Below are 17,655 nucleotides of genomic sequence, written 5' to 3' on the forward strand. Positions count from 1 at the left end.
CTCCCCACCAACCTCCCTCTCTTTGTAGCATCTTGTAAAGCAATTGATACCACACCACAGTCTCTTCTTTTAAATGTCAGAATATCATGTAACATCACACAACTTCTTGTAGGCTACAGAGTGCTTTGGAAGATGTTTATGCAAATATTAGGTCTTTATTATAATATCTATGTCCCCCTTCCCACTGCAGAGAAAAAGTGGCATCACCTTGGATTTAGATTTTAAAGAAGTGAAATGATTTTATTTTAAAACTCCTCCACAGCATTGACCACGAAGCTCGTATTACAAAAGGATTACTTATGGCGTCTCCATGCATGTGTGCTTATGCGTGTGTGTGTGTGTGTGTTTGTGTGCATTTATTGTACATTTCTTCCACCTCTTTCCTTAGTTTCTAGTTCTTTTCCAATAGTTTCGCCACTTTCAGAATTACAGAATAGCTCTTTTTTAGAACTCTGATATGTACGACAATTCTTCTTATGAATTAAAATCAGGTCATGTCTGATGTTATTGCAATTCGATGACAGCGGCACCCCTTCTTCTATCCAGACAGGTATTGCTTTTCTTTCTTTTCCTTTTATATTTCCCCTAGGAGATGGAGTCTTGCTGTGACGCTAACATACAATCACAGTGGATTAATACACAATTAATGTAAATGAATGGTGAGAACAATCTGTTTGTACAATACAAATGTGAAAATTTGGCTTAATATATCATTGATATAAATTACTGGCTCCAAACTCCTGGGCTTAAGTGATCCTCTTGCCTCAGCCTGCTGAACAGCTGAGAGTATAGGCATACACCACCAGGCTCAGCTAGAAAAGTATTGCTTTAATTCTTCCATCCTAGATGGGTCAACTACTTCTGCTCCCCCTATACTCTGACCAACTGATTCACACTAAAGTGTTAATGATTGATATGAGCCATTGCATTACCTCTTCCAGGGAAACTAGTGTTTTGATGCGTAAATAAAGCCTTATACTAGAACTTCTACTTCCAAATATAGCCCTTCTACCAAGATGGAATCTGTGAGGTAGGAAAGCAGGAACTTTGAAATGTTGCTACTTAATTAATCTTTGTTGTTTTCTTTTTGATTGTATTTATTGTCTCCTTTATATTTATTCCAAAATTTTCCAAATTCTCAAACCAGAAAATTATTACCAGTTAAGCATAATGATCCATTTCAGTCTAACTTTTCTCACCAGTCACCAACCTTCCTGGCACACGGACAGGGGCTCCTGTTTGAGAAATAAGTCCCCTTTTGCAGGTTTTTAAGGATGATGTAGTCCTGGACCTGACCACTAGGTGTCTCTGTAATAACACGCTGGACCAAATCACAGAGCCTGGCCCACCACAGATGCAAAGGTGGACCTCAGACTTCAAATACTGGGGAATTCCAAACACCAGCTGTCATTCAAGTAGAATCCTCTGAAATAAACATAAGGGAGGTGCTTCTAAATAATGAGCTGCTTGGTAATCTACAGGTGTTTATGTAGCTTGATCTAAGCAGGTAGTTTCATCAATCCTCAAGAGAAACTGTGGGTAGGAAAGTCCCATGTCTAAACTGGGCATATGTGTTGTGTACACACACACACACACACACACACACACACACACACACACACACACAGAAATCTTGTTTCATACAGCTAGATGAAGGCACAAAATAATCAATCTTAAAGCCATGCAGTCATATGCTTATTTAAGAATATTTGGGCAGCCAGTTTAGTTTTCAAATTAAAACATCGAGACTGAGGGGGAAATGATCCCGAGGTCTCTGGACACAGCTGCCTACCATTTTATACCTTTGTTGGTGGATCATTGAGCCTCAGAAAAAGGCCCATTACTCCCACCTGCCCTTTATTCTTCCTTTCCTTTTCCAGATCTCTTTCTTTCAAAATTAAATTTATCTCAGGAAATATCAAAGTTATGAGGCTGTTGTCTTTTTTCCCATTTTATGTCATATTGGAGATTATAAATTAATTCAAGATTTTTTTTTCTTGGATCTTGGTTAATTTTTTGTTAACCCTGGTGCTTAACTAGTATCCCACATAGCAGTTTTCAATTCCAATAAATGCTTTGGAATTGTGAATGAATGGTGAGGGCAGTCTGTTTGCACAATAAAAATGTGAAAATCTGGGTTAGTATACAATTAATGTGAATGCTTGAATCAATATATAGAGAATTACATAGAAATAAATATTTTAAGGTGAAAAAACATGAGTTTTGCTTTTAAATTTGTTGAATAATTCAAATTTTATCTGAAAATATATGCTCTGATCAGATGAGAGAAATGTCATAATTTATTAAACTTCAAAAGACATTTTTATGAATATAAGGAAGTGTATTCCTCATACAAATTCCACTTATTGTAGTAGTAGGTGGGACAAGTTGAGAACAACAAGCAAACAAATCCCCTTAATGACCCACTGTCAGGAATACATAATGATTTACATGCAAATGTATGTGTGTACAAAGTTTTTGAGAATTTTGTTGTTTTAATTTAAGGGGACCCGTCCTTATTATAATTATATTCTTTCAGAGAATTATTTATGAACAAGTCCTTTTCTACAAAAGAACATAAAAACAGTATTGAGCTCTGTTCCCATTCAGCTGGACAAAGACGGATTCACATGGGGTGAAGAGAAAAACCTCTCCTGTGTGTCCAGTCTTTTATATGAGAGGTGCCCGTGCATTTGGTCAGTAGCCCAGTATGTCACCATGGTCTCCTTTGAATTCCTGAAATACGGTTGTTTCCTGAGGGCAAGCCCAGTTGTTTAGGAAGTGGCACACAGCAGTCTGAGTTCACTTTTTTAACTATCTGAAAGTAGCCAAAATTTCTATTACACACCTTGTTTCGTTTTTCTCCTTAGCATTAAAACAATGGATGAGAAAAGGATGGTATTTTCAGTTCTGGATAGTATAAAACTGTCTGTAATAATCAAGAATTGTACCAATTGTACCATGAGTTGTAAATTATAAGGCATTGTATCTGTACAATAATAACTGGCATTTGTTGAGTGCCTTTTATATACCAGTTGCAGTTCTTTGATATTAGCACAAGTACATCATTTACTCTTTTTTTTTAGAATTTTTTTTTTAGTTGTCAATGGATCTTTTATTTTATTTATTTATATGTGGTGCTGAGTATCGAAACCAGGGCCTCATACATGCCAGGCAAGCACTCTACCACTGAGTCACCACCCCAGTCCACATCATTTACTCTTTAAATCCAATTTTATTACTGTTATTGGAAGCATATAGGTTAAAAACTGATCAGGACCAGGGCTGGGGAGATAGCTCAGTTGGTAAAGTGCTTACCTTACAAACACAGGACCCTGGGTTCGATCCCCAGAACCAAAAAAATATATAAAAGAAACTTATCAGGACCTACAGAAATTAGATTTGAACCTAGAGAGTTCAGCACTATGCCCCATGCAACATTCTTTTCTTAGAAAAGTTTCAAACTGTTGCTGTGACTGCTTTAATTGATGTGACAGATCTTTTCCCATCATTTCCTCAGATTAGTGAGAATAACACTAAACTCACCTTCAAGCCTCTTCACCTCGCCCATCTTACCTCTCAGAGACTTAATTTATCCCAAAGTTCTGCCGAGTTTCAGATGCCAGTCAGCTAGAGAATTAGTCGTCTTGAAGCACCGCGCCAATTGCCCTGCAGTTCTGCACAATTTGTCTTTCATGGCTTCCTTGTATTCACTCCTGTGGTCATAGACTTGCTCTTCCCCTGAGGAGCAATGGCAAGGCCCCAGGCCTGGACACCAGAGTTAACAGGCTGTGGGGTTCACACACACATGCTCAGTCATGGCTCCTACAAAGCAGGTGTTCGGGGGTTTCTAGACTTAGCTACAGGCTGTGGCAGTGCCAGTTATCTTCACCAAACCTGGTCCCAATCCCTCCTTCCATCGTGGAGAGTTTTCCATGGCATCACTTGTTTTCTCTTCTTGCTTCTGAATATGCAGGACATCATAGCTTTCCTCTAAGGAGGCTGCATGGATGGTCACCTTCTCTCCAGAGACTTATATATCATGGGTAGCAGCCACATAAGTCTCAATTTTGAGGGGTTTTGGAGACTGTTGAATTACATTGGCCTTCTGAATGGAATAAAGTCTAGGGTACTCAATGGTAGGTCAATGTCATACAACAGGAATTGCGATAAGAAAGGAGAAGGGAAGAAAGGAGGGAGAAGGAAGCAGAGAAAGAGGGTTCTTTTGTATTGTCCCTGAAATTATTTATTTCTCAAGAAAGAATATAATCAACAAGGGTGACAACCCCTAACATTTAGACACCCACAAAAAGCTATTCAACCCTTCCTGTGACTTTTGATTCAACTCCAAGATTTTTTTTTTTTTTTTTTTTTTAGTAACAGCAACCACTTCTGTGCCTCTCTGGGGATTTTACTATGGTTAGTCAGAAAGCACTGCTACACATCTGAAACTTACAGGATGAAAGAGATATCTTTTCTGTTTCTTTGTCCATCTGCTTATTCTTCCTGCAGTTTGTTCAAGAGCAGTAAACAGTACCCTTATCTATGTGGTTGTTCAACAAGAGTCTAAGAGTTAACCTTCATTACTCTTTCTCTCACCTCTCACATCCAAATCATTAGCTAGTTCTCAGAACTGGCATCAAAATACAAATTGGAAACATGCTTTAAAATCTCTGATGGTTTCCACCAGAGTTGGAATTGAAATTCAATTTTCGAAAACTGCCTCTAAGTCTCCAGAAGCAGGACTTGGCCACCCTTCCGCTCTTCCTTCCTACCACTCTCTTTGTTCATGTGTTCCAACAGCGTCTTCTTCCTGCTGTTCCTAAAACGTGCCAAGCTTGTCATTGCCTTGAGCCTTCTCACTGGTTATTGCCCTTCCTGTCAGTCTGCTCTCAACATACATATTTCCTCTCTGGAGCTTCTAATTCAGCTTTTATTGAGCATTAGAGAACTAGTCATGTTCTACCTCATATAGCCAATTCTCTGCAAAGCACATATCACTGTCAGATATTTTGTTGTTTCTTTCTTTTATTTTTTTAAATTTTTTTTTTTTTTTTTTTTTTTTTTTTTTTTTTTTTTTTTTTTTAGTTATACAGGACACAGTAGGATTCATATTCACATAATTATAAAAGCATGGGATATGCCAATTTTAAGTCCTTTGAGTATAAATTGAGGCGTGGGATAGCTGGATCAAACGGTAGTTCCAGTCCAAGTTTTCTAGAGTGGCTGTACCAATTTGCATTCCCACCAGCAATGTATGAGTGTATCTTTCCCCCATATCCTCACCAACATTTATTGTTGCTTGTATTCTTGATAATTGCCATTCTGATTGGAGTGAGATGAAACATTAGTTTTGATTTGCATTTCTCTAATTGTTAGAGATACTGAACCTTTTTTCATAATTTGTTTATCAATTGTGTATCTTCTGTGAAGTGTCATATATATATATGATGGCATATTACTCAGCTTTAAAGAAGAATGAAGTTGTGGCATTTGCTGGTAAATGGCTGGAGGTGGAGAATATCACGGTAAGCAAAATAAACCAAACTCCAAAAAACCAAAGGCTGAATGTTTTCTCTGATATGCAGATGCTAATTCACAATAAGGTGTGTGTTGGGGGGCGGGTGCTAGGGAAGAATAGTTACTCCAGATTAGGTAGAGGGGAGTGAAAGGAGGGGAGGGAGTATAGGGGTAGGAAGGATAGAGTGAAATAGACATTATTACCTCATGTATGTATATGATTGCATGACCTATGTGATCCTACAATATGTATAATCAGAAAAATGAGAAATTATACTCCATGTATGTATGATTTATCAAAATGCATAAAAGCATTCTACTGTCATGTATAACTTATTAGACATTTTTTTTTAAAAAAGCATGGGGTATAATTTGTTTTAATTCAGTACCTAGTTCTTTCCCTTGCCCTCCCTCCTTCTTTCCCCTGTTCCCTTCCCTCTACTCTACTGATCTTTCTGTCATTTACTTCGTTTTTTTTAAATTAGTGTCTTGTGGATGTCCATGATGGTGAGATTCCCTGTGGTATACTCCTATATGCACATGAGAAACTTAGGTCAGATTCATTTCATTGTCTTTTGCTATCCTTTCCCTCCTCACTACCTCCATTCCCCTTTGTTTATTCTACTGATCCTTCTTTCACCCTTTTTTATATACACCCCCTTACTTTGGATTAACTTCTGCATATCAGAGAATATATTCTACCTTTGACTTTTTGGAACTGACTTATTTCTCATAGCATGATAGTACAGTTCCATCCATTTATTGATGTGTTTATTATCTATTCTACTGGTGATAAAACTTAATATCCATAGGAGAAGGTATTCGGTCTCTTACTTATTGTTGGGTCCCTGTGTCCTAAAAATTTCAAAGAATAAATACTTAATAAATAAACCAACAAATAAGAAAATCAAAGAAAGTATCCCTACTTGTGTAAATGGGGTCTCTGGGGGTGGGGCAGCCTCTGCTTGGGTTTGGTTGTGAGATAAACCTGGAGGGTAAAGCACAGTTGTCCCATTGAATTATTTGAGCAAAAAACTACTGTAAATAACTTTGTTTTTTCTTTTGTCAAATAAAGTTTTTCTGTTTTTGTTTATTTTTAAAAGTAAAAAAAGAAAGTATCTATTGAACAAACACATCGTTTAAGTTCAGGAATATTAAAACAACTTCTACCACTAAAACAAGGTGAAAACAGGATTCCTAATTTCAAATGTTTGTGTGTGTGTGTACACTATTAATTCCTTTCCTCCCTGTTTATCTATATTATTCCACCATTCAAAGTATGTCTTTCTCTTCTTGAAATATCAACCTGACCGAGTCATTTGCTTTGATCAAACAAATGTAGTAGAATCGATATTTTTGGCATTGAAAGCCCTAGTCTTTTTTTTTTTTTTTTTTTTTTTTTCAGTGCTGAGTATTGAACACAAGGCCTTGTGCATACTAGGCAAGTACTTCACCACTGAGCTAAACCTCTGTCCCTGAAGTCTAATCTTAAAGAAGTCCCAGAGCTTCTACCTCTTTCTTAGGGTCACCAGTAGCCATGCTTCTAGAAGCTTGCGGTAGACCATACAGTGTGTAGATACCTGAGAAGAGAGAACTAGGAAGAGAATAGGCCATCCTGGATATTCCAGCCCAGCAGACCCTAGTTATATGAATAACTGCAGTCAATATAATATGGATCAAGGAACTGAGAAGATGAGCCTCCATCAAAAGAACCTTGGGAGATCATTACTGTTTAAGCCACTAAAACTCAATGCAGTTTGTTACATAGCAATAGACAACTGCAACATAGAGCTAATATGGAAACATGGGACAGGAAGAGGTTAGGAAAATAAGCAGTGAGCCTGCTTGTTTTTAGAGGCATATAACTCTTACCTAATCACAATGCCTCTGCAAACTCAGCATGGGCAGCACAGCCAGCCAAAGGAAACATGAGCACAGGTTATGCATTGCTGTCAGCTTACTGCTGCTGCCCTAAAATATAAGACTACTTTGGGGACCATTTGCATAGTGATGCTTCAGTACAGAACTGAGCTGGCAGAAGGAATTCCAGGTGTGGACAGTGCCAATCAGCAAGGAGGTAAGGGCTGTGGATCTCAGTTCGAATTTCGGATGCCAACTCATGGAAGCAGCCTGAGAAGTCACCAGGGAACACAAGGCATCAGAAGCTACAGTTCATGTCAGAAGCTAAGAAAGAAGAAATTAGAAAAGGAAGTGGCACAGTCAAGTGGCAGACGTGGGAAGACGTCACTAGTGTGTTCTGACTATATTGCACATAGTATTGTCTTCATTGCAAGATTCCCATAACTGTCCAAAGGAAAAACGCAGACTTTTTCCCTTGCTCTGTAAACATTTCTCAAAAGGTAGCCCTAGTTTTTTAAATTCTGAAGTCACAAATCTGTCAAAGTCTCTCTTAAAATAACATTCAGTTTTAGAATAGCATTTTCAATTCAGAAGCTTTAAAAAAAAGTGGTTGTGTTCTCTGAAGCCTTGACAAAGCAGGAGAAAAGAAGGAAATTGACCTTACCTGAAAGTCAGGCTCTCTCGTAATTACCCCCTTCTTACTTTTGACTCCACTCGTGGTAACAACTGCTTGAAACCCAGTTACCATTCTGTCTGGTTTGGCCTTTTTGACATGAGCACATCACCCCTCCCGATAGCTCAGCTCCCTCATTTATATAACTGAAGTAGAAATCCCTTCGTCATGATGCTAGACTGTAAATTAAATAATTAGTAATTTGTTAAACACTTGGAAAATGAAAATGCTAAGTATTATTATTATTTCAAGGGTAATTTACTTCTTTTCTGATTCATTTGTAATTATTTCATCAAAACATCGTTCAGTAAGAGCTGTTTGATGCGTAAAATGCCTTATGGCCTTCCCTGTAAGACTGTTGTTGTCAAAATTAGTTGAAGGGCTTGCCAGCTTGAACTCGTTTCTACCCAAAGGTTTATAATAGTAAGTCTCAGATCATCCTTCTCCTCAGCCCATTGGAAATGAACAAAGCCCAGAACCAACTCTTTCTCATACTTGTCTGTAATAGTGCCTCACCAGAAAATCAAATAAAGACTAAAGCCATGTCCAGGTAGCACTGGGAACCTAATCAAGTTTGATATTAGCTTTTCCCCTGACCTCGTACCACTGTGGGAACTCCTGCTACTTCAGTTCCAAGTAGCAGAAGTCTCAGTTTTTCTAAAAGTTATAGACAGCGCTGTGCCACAACAGAATGTTAACTGATACAAAGAGCTCCTTAATAAAATTGATCCTGATGACACCTGAGCACGGTAGTTTTCAAGATTTCAAAGTACCCTTAGAGCAGAGATTGAGTCCTTAGCTCTGGATAGTTTTGGGTCATAACCTGAAGCAGCCAATGAGAAATGAGAAATATCTGTGAAGTCTGATCTTTAATCTCTTTTAACATTCATGTACATTTGATTCTTCTTTATGCTCCATCACTGTAATAGAAAATTATACTTTAATATTATCAAATAACATAATTTATTCCATTCCCAACCTCTGCTACTGGTCTTAGGATACCCATTGTGTATTTAGTTACTGTCTTTGTAAATTTCAAACTTAAAGAGTATCCACATTCTACATGGAGAAAGATGACCTTAAGTGCTTCAGTTTGAAAAGACTCTTAAAGATGGATTTTTGACCTTGCTTTAAGGTATATGTTGATTAGAAAGAATACTCATTATATTGCCACACGACTGTCCTACACTCATGTAAATTAAACACATTCTAAATCCAAATCAGTATCTTCCTTCAGTTTCCCTATTTGCTTTTGTTTCATCTTCATACTTTATCTTAGTACACGGTCATTGCTCCAGAAAACCATCTGCTGGGAGTCATTCTGAGCTCTGTCCTTACCCTTAACTTCAAAATTTCATCTTATTTTAAATCCATTCTCACGGTTTTAAAAATTTCCTTATTGATCTGTATTGCCTGAGGTACAAGTAATACAGGACTTTGAGTTCTGTAACTTTGAGTTACAAGAAACCGAAATCTCAACCCGAAGTCCTTTGAATGAAAATAAAAACTTTGTGGTTCAAATAAATAAAACATCTGAAGGTCATGTGAGTCCTGTGTGAGATGTGGTACGGTGGTTTCATGATGTTTTCAAACCCCAGCATATTTATGTCTGTACTTTCCTCTTCCACAGTGCTCTTTCATTTCAGGCTATCTGGCCTGCTTCAGCGTCTGTGACTTCATGTTTCCATATGTTGCCACAGAAAGGACCCCATTTGTGCTAGAAGCTCTCAACAAAATAAGGAAAGTTTTCTTTCCCCCAAACATCTTCCATAAAGCTACTTTTGTTGCTACTCTGCTGGTATCATACAACTATTTTCAAACTAATCACCATGGCTAACAGGATAAGAAGATGTCTATTGACATGAGAGGATCAGAAACTACCTGAAGCTGACATTGGCATTTCCAAGTGGACTTGACAACCCCACTGCCTGTTCTTCCTTTGTGAAAAACTAATACCACAAAGGATGGGACATGGGATTTGGGTAGCAAAGCATATGGTGACCCTCTGCCCCTATCTTAGTCTGGGGATTTAACATCTTCTCGTGGAGAGTTATGAAAGTTTTGGCAGCTTTTTATGCTACCCAGTATCTATTTCCCTTTTCTTAACTGAAGTCACCACCTTTATTTCTTTCCCTGGCCATCTGTCCTCTATCATGTCTCCAGAATAATCTTTCTCAGACATCATTATTTTATGTCACTTTTATAGTTAAAACCATTAGGTGGTCACCCGATCATCCACAAAGAGTGGCTTTTCAAATGTGTTTTATGGGTTCAACCAGAAAACTCTTCTTTTATCTGCTTTAACACTTTTAGATATGGTTTTATTTGAAGGAAAAGGTTAAGGATAAAGAAAAGTTTAAAAACCAGTGATTCACAGAATAAAGTTCAAGTTCTCCAGCCTGGTATACAAGAGCAGCTATTGCCTGGATTCTCGCTTCCTCTCTGAACTAGCTCCTAACTATCCCACCCCTTGTATACCAGTGGTAACTAATAACTTGTGGATCTCCAGATAGTACATTTCCTCTGCCTGAATTTCTTGTCCTCCACCAATGCTACTGGATTGATTGCCTTATAATCTTTGTGCTCATTCTTTCAAATCCAGACTTAGATAAGTCATTGCTACCTGATGCTCCCAAAAATGTCACCATAACTCAGTATCATTCCCTGCATTGTAATTCTTAATAGACATGTGTTCTACCCAATTCTGCCAGGGACTATCATTATTTTTATAACATTTTCATCCATATCATTTTGTATATTGTTGGTATCTAAGAGCTACTAAGTCATATTAAGTAGAAGTAATATATTACCAGTAAGGAAGCAAAGGGCATGGCATAGTGTAAGAACACTATTCTTAAAATCCCTCAACCAAAGGCATTCATTCATTCAGTGCAGTTATGTTACTAATTTGATGGGTTACTGCTGACATGTCATTTATTTTATTTGAATATTTTTTCCATTTGTAACATGGATTTACCTGTTGTGAATATAAAGAAAAATGAGACTATGAATTCTTTTTACATTAAGAATATTGGTGCTGGGCACAGTGGTGCAGGCCTATAATCCCAGTGACTCAGGAGGCTGAGGCAGGAGGATCACAAGTTTAAAGCCAGCCTCCACAAGGCACTAAGCAACTCAGTGAGACCCTGTCTCTAAATAAAATACAAAAATAGGACTGGGGATGTGGCTCAGTGGTTGAGTACTCCTGAGTGCAATCCCTGGTACCAAAAAAAAAAGAATACTGGTTAATGTTTTAGTCAACTTTTTCACTGCTGTGACTAAATGATCTGACCAGCGCAATTACAGAGGAGAAAAGGTTTATTCAAGGGCTCACGGTTTCAGAGGTCTTAGTTCATAGAAGGCTGGCTCCATTTCTCGAGTTTCCAGGTGAGGCACATCATGGAGGAAGAGCGTGGCAAAGGGAAGCAGCTTGCATCATCAGGAAGCAGAGAGTGTCTCCACTTGCCAGATACAAAATATATACCCCACTTCCCACCTCCTCCAGCCACACCCTACCACTTCAGTTACCACTCAGTTAATCCCATCAGGGCTGAATTCACTGACTGGATTAAGACTCTCACAAATCCGATCATTTCTTCTCTTAACCTTCTTGCATTGTCTCACACGTGAGCTTTTGGGGGACACCTCATATCCAAACCATAATAGTTAAGGTGCTTTAGATTTAATCGAAAGAAACAAGATGAAATATTTTTTTTAAAAATGAAAAATTCTTACATTATATAATGTGTTGTCCAGATATGGGGTGGTTCTAGGGTTCAGTGAATCAATAGAACCATCCAATCCTCGGATCTCTACCTTTTGCACTGCCAAAGTCAATGTTTTTGACAGTTAACTTAAAGTGTATGCTCTCACGACCTCAAGATGGTTGCAGTAATTCCAAGTATTACCTTAGCACACAGTTATTTCCTCACATATATTTCATTTGGAAAGTGAGAGAGCGTTTTCTAGACATGTCCCTGGCAGATCTCCCTGTAGGTGTTATGGATAACAATTGTGTCACAAAACCTTTTCTAAACCAATCACTGACAAGAAGAATGGATTATGGATTGAAGCCCATCTTGATTAGCTGGTAAGGCTGGGAAGAGTCTGCCTCCTCCAATGACAGTGCCCATCAGTTACTGGAACAAAATCAGAGTTCCATTCCTGTAGAAGAAGCAGAGGAGAGGCCATAGGCAGCAACAAATCATAACCTCTTCCTCCAAAGTTTTGGTTACTTCTCTAATCTTCCTCACCAAGGGAAAAAGAATGTTCTACTTTTTCCTGAAAGTAGTTTTCTTTTTAATCACTGACCCACTACATTTAACCACTATTGATTTCATTATTTCCCCTAAGTGTACCTATGAGGTCATACAATGTAGAATATTTGTTTCACAAGTAATATGCAAACAGTGATGCAATGAGGAACAAGGATCCCCTGCCCAGTGGGCCAATTATCAGCCTCACTGTACTTCTGTCCTATACCCTCCAACTCTTTTCTGCTTAATTAAAGCTGCAGGAGGACAGCATCACTACAAGTCACTTCAGCTTCCTGGATCGACAAGGATGCTGATTCCACATTCATAATTAATTCTCTCCAGTGTTAAGAATGGAGGCTTGCCTGATTAAGGATTCTTGGTGTATTATTGCAGATGTCTGATTTGCTGAAACAACGGCAGCCCTGCAGTGTCTTTTTGATCTACATAAACTTAGGATGTGGAAGAAGAAAAGAGGCATTTTACTTTCCCCTCCAGAAATCTCACTTGACATTTAGCAAGGGACATTTGTTAGAATGTCAGTTTGATAAAACTGTTTGCAGGAGTCACCCAGCATTTGCTACTGAGCTATAACAATTGTTAAGAGCCATAATTACTCTGGGCAGGTTTAAGGAAAAAATGTTATCAGAAGACTTGGGCAAAATACCCCTAAGCAAGTAACCTTGTTTCTGCTTTCCTGCAGAGTTGGTGTTTCCCTGACAAACTCCCTACTAAATCTGAACTCTGATTTAGGTAACAAAGCTGCCAACACTTCCTATGGCAGATAGGTGTGTGGTAGTATATGTCAAAGGGGCACATCACTTGGATCGCAGAGATACCTCTAAATATAGAAGGCACAGAGGGGGTTTATATGTGAATGTCATTACATTTACTAACAACAGTAGTAGCAAACATGCAGTTACTATGAACCACTGCATGGTTCTGCAAGCTTTACATGTAGGCACTTGATTCATAATTCCAGTCCTATGGAACAGGGACTATTGCTATGTCTATTTTACAGAGGCATGCAGAGGTAAAGATGCTTAGGTGAAGTTGTACTAAGGAATGAACTCTGAATTAGCAAACCTATAACATCACTCATAGCTATTACATTATATTGTCTTTATATATACCCCACACATTTGTATGCTCTACATTGTGACTACGGTCAGGGCCGTGCCTCAGTTTCCTTCTCTACGGAAATGCTGTAGCAAAAAGGCTAAATTTTATTGAAAACTTACCATGTGCTAGGCACTATTATGGGCATATTGATGTCTTGGTTAAATCTCACAGAGACCCCATGTGGTAGACATAACTATTAACTTTTTTAAGAGCCTCAATCTAGGAAACTGAGGAAGAGACATGCTGAGTAACTACCTTATAATTTAGTAGGGCTAAGAATCAAATCCAACAAATGTGATAGAAGCCTAGATTTTAATACAGCTCTCTCACAGGATAACTCTAATAAAAACACTGTAGTTGAATTTTTGAAAAGACAAAAGCATCGACCAGTTAAAAAGCATCTGGCTTTTGTTTGGGGAAGGCAAGGATGCTAATAAGAATGTTTTCTTAAAAAAAAAAAAAAGAAAGAAAGAAGAAATGTTTTCTTCTTTCCTTCTTTCTTTCCTTCATCCACTCATTTATTTACAGAAAGTCCCTTTTGGAGTTGTTTTCCACGTGCAGCCTTTTCCAGGGCACTGTATGTGGAAAGGTAAAAATGACATATTCTTTCTTCCTCAAAAGGCTTTCATTTGAGGTGGAAAAAAATAGTCATGGAATCACACAACTTACAATACAGGGGTACGGAGTGCAGCAGCATCCATTATTCCCTGGGAGGTCTTCCTTTGAACTGCTTTTGGGTCTTGTTTTGCCTGTCTTGGTGGCATGGTGTGGAGGGGAAGGGTGTATCCCCCACCCGCTCCCGCATCTCTTTGGAGAAATGTTGTAGACATTTAAAAGAGAGTTCCTGTGGAGGACTTAGAAGGTTTAAAGAAAAGTTGCTTCATTATTATTTCAAGGTTCTATTATCCCAAAATGCCATTGCACAAGCTATCAAAGACTGCTCTTCAGAAACTCAGTACTGCTCTGTACAAAAAGCAGGATATTCCCTGAGAGGAGAAAGCGATTCTCCTGCGGCATTGGATCCTGTTAGGAACAAAGGTGCTTCTGTGGTTTGGACTTTTCTCATTGAGTGAAGGAAAGACTCACTTAGGCCTTCCAAAGGTAAAATGTTTTATTATAAGGGTGCAAAACATCTGGAACTATAGTAGAGTAAGGCAGGAAGACAGGTGCTTGGGCTTCAGAGGGCTTCCACTTGGATACTAGCTACAATACACAATAGTCTTGAAACCTTCATGTGTTACTTTATCTTTCCTGTTTCAATTTTCACATAGGTTAAATGAGAAAAATAACAGTAACTGGCTTATGAGAAGATTTACAATGATTATAGAAGTTAGTATATATAAGTTACTAGAAGAGTAATTAGAATACACTAACTGCTCAATAAAGAGGTAGCTTTAGCTTTTACTATTGTGATTAAGAACTAGAAGCTCTTGGTGTTATTTACAATCTCCAGGTCTCACCCTCATGACATTTCAGATTTTCCCTGCGTATTTATGCTTCACCCTTCCTTTGGTGTCTCATCATTTCAGCATAGACACGAACCCTCACAATCTCAGTCCTACCTCCTGCATCCTTCTGTTACCAGTTTCTTTTGCCAGTTGTATCAGTCTTTCATATTTCCTGGTACAAATTACTGGGAGAGAAAATCTGCTGGTTGAATTTACTCTTTTAAGGAAGGGCATATGCCTTGGTCAGAGGTTTGGTGGTGACAAGCATTGTGGATCTGGTATCTATACCTGGTCTATCTGAATGCAACTTGAGTTGGATTATTTAGACCAACTCATTCATTCTCCTTCGGAAGAGGGTGAAATTCTGAGGCATAACCTATCTGGTGCAAATAAAATTCAGCAAAAGAAGGAAAGTTGCGAAAAGGGAGTTTGTGGTAATGCTATTTCCTGAAGTGCTCTTCAGTCTAAACTTTGTATTTCTTCCTTGCAACTTCTTAACTCCACCTTTGTGCCCAGACTACTTCATCTTCGTATCTTCTGAAACAAGCATAATACAACTCTGGACATATTAGGAGATTAAACACATATTAAGTTTTTACCAGACATTTGTGAAATGAATGAAAAAATATATATCAGATATATATATAAGTGTGTGTGTGTATATATATATATTCATTTGTCAAGGTAATGTTTAAAATTGAAACACTTTTTACATCTACATTGTCTTAGTAATTTAATTCTAGACTCTGTAGTATGACTTTAATTTATGCCATTTAATTTAATTTTTCCAATGATCCCATAAGATAGAATTTATTGTTCCCATTCAGCATATGAGAAAACTGAGCAATAGAAAGCAATTTAGATGTACTCAAATAAGTACTAAACAGGGAAGTATGTTCTATTATCCCCAAATCCTAGAGCTCATATTCGGATTGCTGTGTTATCATATATCTGTGATAGTTCATGTTGTTGTTTTTAGGCCACTTCTCTACCTGTCAGTATTTCTTTGGACATTTATTTTATCATGCAGCATGTCATTTAAATTTCTACCTTTGTGTCACGGACAATTTTATAGTTTATGCTTTGTGTTTAATATTACAGGTTCAAGAATAGAAGACAGTGACCTGTGTGTATTTGTAGATTTTTTTTTTTTTTTTCTCAATGGTAGACCTGAAAAAGTGGCATGTTTCTCCACAATTCTGAAGCTAATGTGTGTGTCTGAGGGGTGCACATATCAAATTTCAAATAAGCCCATCTAAACCTGGCAATCCTTGGAAAAAGGAAGTTCTTGAAGATGGTAGCATTAGACTTTTTAGCCTGGGTTTTGACAGAAATGAAGCTAGAATCAAGTAGAAAAGAACATTTAAACTAGACCGATGATTTTTCTAGTAGGGTGTAAGCTGTGGTCCAGCAAAGACATAATGTGATTATCGAGAAAGGAAATATTAGAACAGCCACAGTGGTAGAAATGGAAAGATGTATACAATGTGTAGAAAATGGACATTCAGAGCACCTTCTTTTATTTTTCGGCAGTTAAAGGGTTTCTGCCCAGTGTGGCTGGTATTTGGTAGTGCAGCTAGATAATTGGGGATTAAGGGAACTGAGTGTGAAAAACTCAAACAGTGTACTTCATTTGATAAAAGCTGCAACCTTTAAGAGTTGAGTTTATTAGTTTCAAATTCTGGTCCTAAAGGCCTTGTGGTCATTTGTTGATTTGCAGATTTGCATGATGACAAGTCATGACAGAGAAAATAAGCTTAGAGCTATGCCAAACTCTTGCATGTGGTTTTTAGCAAGAAAATTGTTCTTTCTAGAGTCACTACATGTCATCTGAGGCATGGGATACATTGTCATACAAAGTACTCAAGTACCTCCCTGACCCTGAGAAGCTTATAAAATAAAATAAAAGGAGTGGTTTCTGTTTGTCTTACCATAGCATTTGACTTTTGCTCAGGACACCTAATTTAAAATCACTCCTGTGGTTGATTCTATAAGGTTCTTATACTTGGGTCACTTTTTTTTTCCTTGCTATTGTTGGAATTTTCTCTAGAAGCCTACAGCCATAACTCACTGTTTTTCTTTTATATCCTGTATATGGACATTGAGTGTTGTAACTGACTACTCCCTGTGATTGTCAAGGTTGCAAAAACAGTCAATAGTATCGATGGCATTTCCTCACAATTTCCTTGATAATTGTGCTATTTTAATTAGAGTGCAGATAAGTCTATAAATGAGTTGCTAGACTTTTACTCAGTAAGGAGCATCTATTTCTATTTTAATTCAGTACTGGTATTCTCTAAGGATATGCCAAAATGCCTTCCATCTGGAATTAGGAATCCTTTATTTTTGTTGGGGAAATCTGTGCTCCTGGGAAGCTCTTTGGTTTGGCTCATTAATCAGTTGTTGTGCTGCAAGAGATGGAAAACATTGGAAAATAAAACTTCTTAAATGCCACCAGAGGTTATACAGAGCATTTTGAAGAAATTTGGATGTGTTTCTGCAAATAGAAGATTGAAGTCTTATAATAGTGCTGTGAGGTGATTAGGTATTCACATTCTTCAAAGTAAGGAAACTAGTTAAACATATCATGGTAATGAGTGTGATGTTAGTGAGCTCATGTATTGTTAATTTTAGAACCTTGTGCCCTGACATAAAAATATAAAGAGAAAGGGTATGGAAAATTCAGTGGTATGAAGTACAGGAAGCCAGGTTGATTTTTAAAAAATATTTAAAAATTATTTTATTTTTACAGACTGCATTTTGATTCATTGTACACAAA

The 17,655-nt window shown here is 37.7% G+C and overlaps 1 protein-coding gene across 5 annotated transcripts in view; it reads left to right on the forward strand.

The window, feature by feature from the left end:
• LRRC4C (leucine rich repeat containing 4C) overlaps positions 1 to 17,655 on the forward strand; it is a 1,247,103-nt gene that overhangs the window by 17,560 nt on the left and 1,211,888 nt on the right. The window lies entirely within an intron of this gene.

This window comes from Sciurus vulgaris (assembly GCF_902686455.1).
Source record: "Sciurus vulgaris genome assembly, chromosome: 11".
NCBI classification, from domain to species: domain Eukaryota; kingdom Metazoa; phylum Chordata; class Mammalia; order Rodentia; family Sciuridae; genus Sciurus; species Sciurus vulgaris.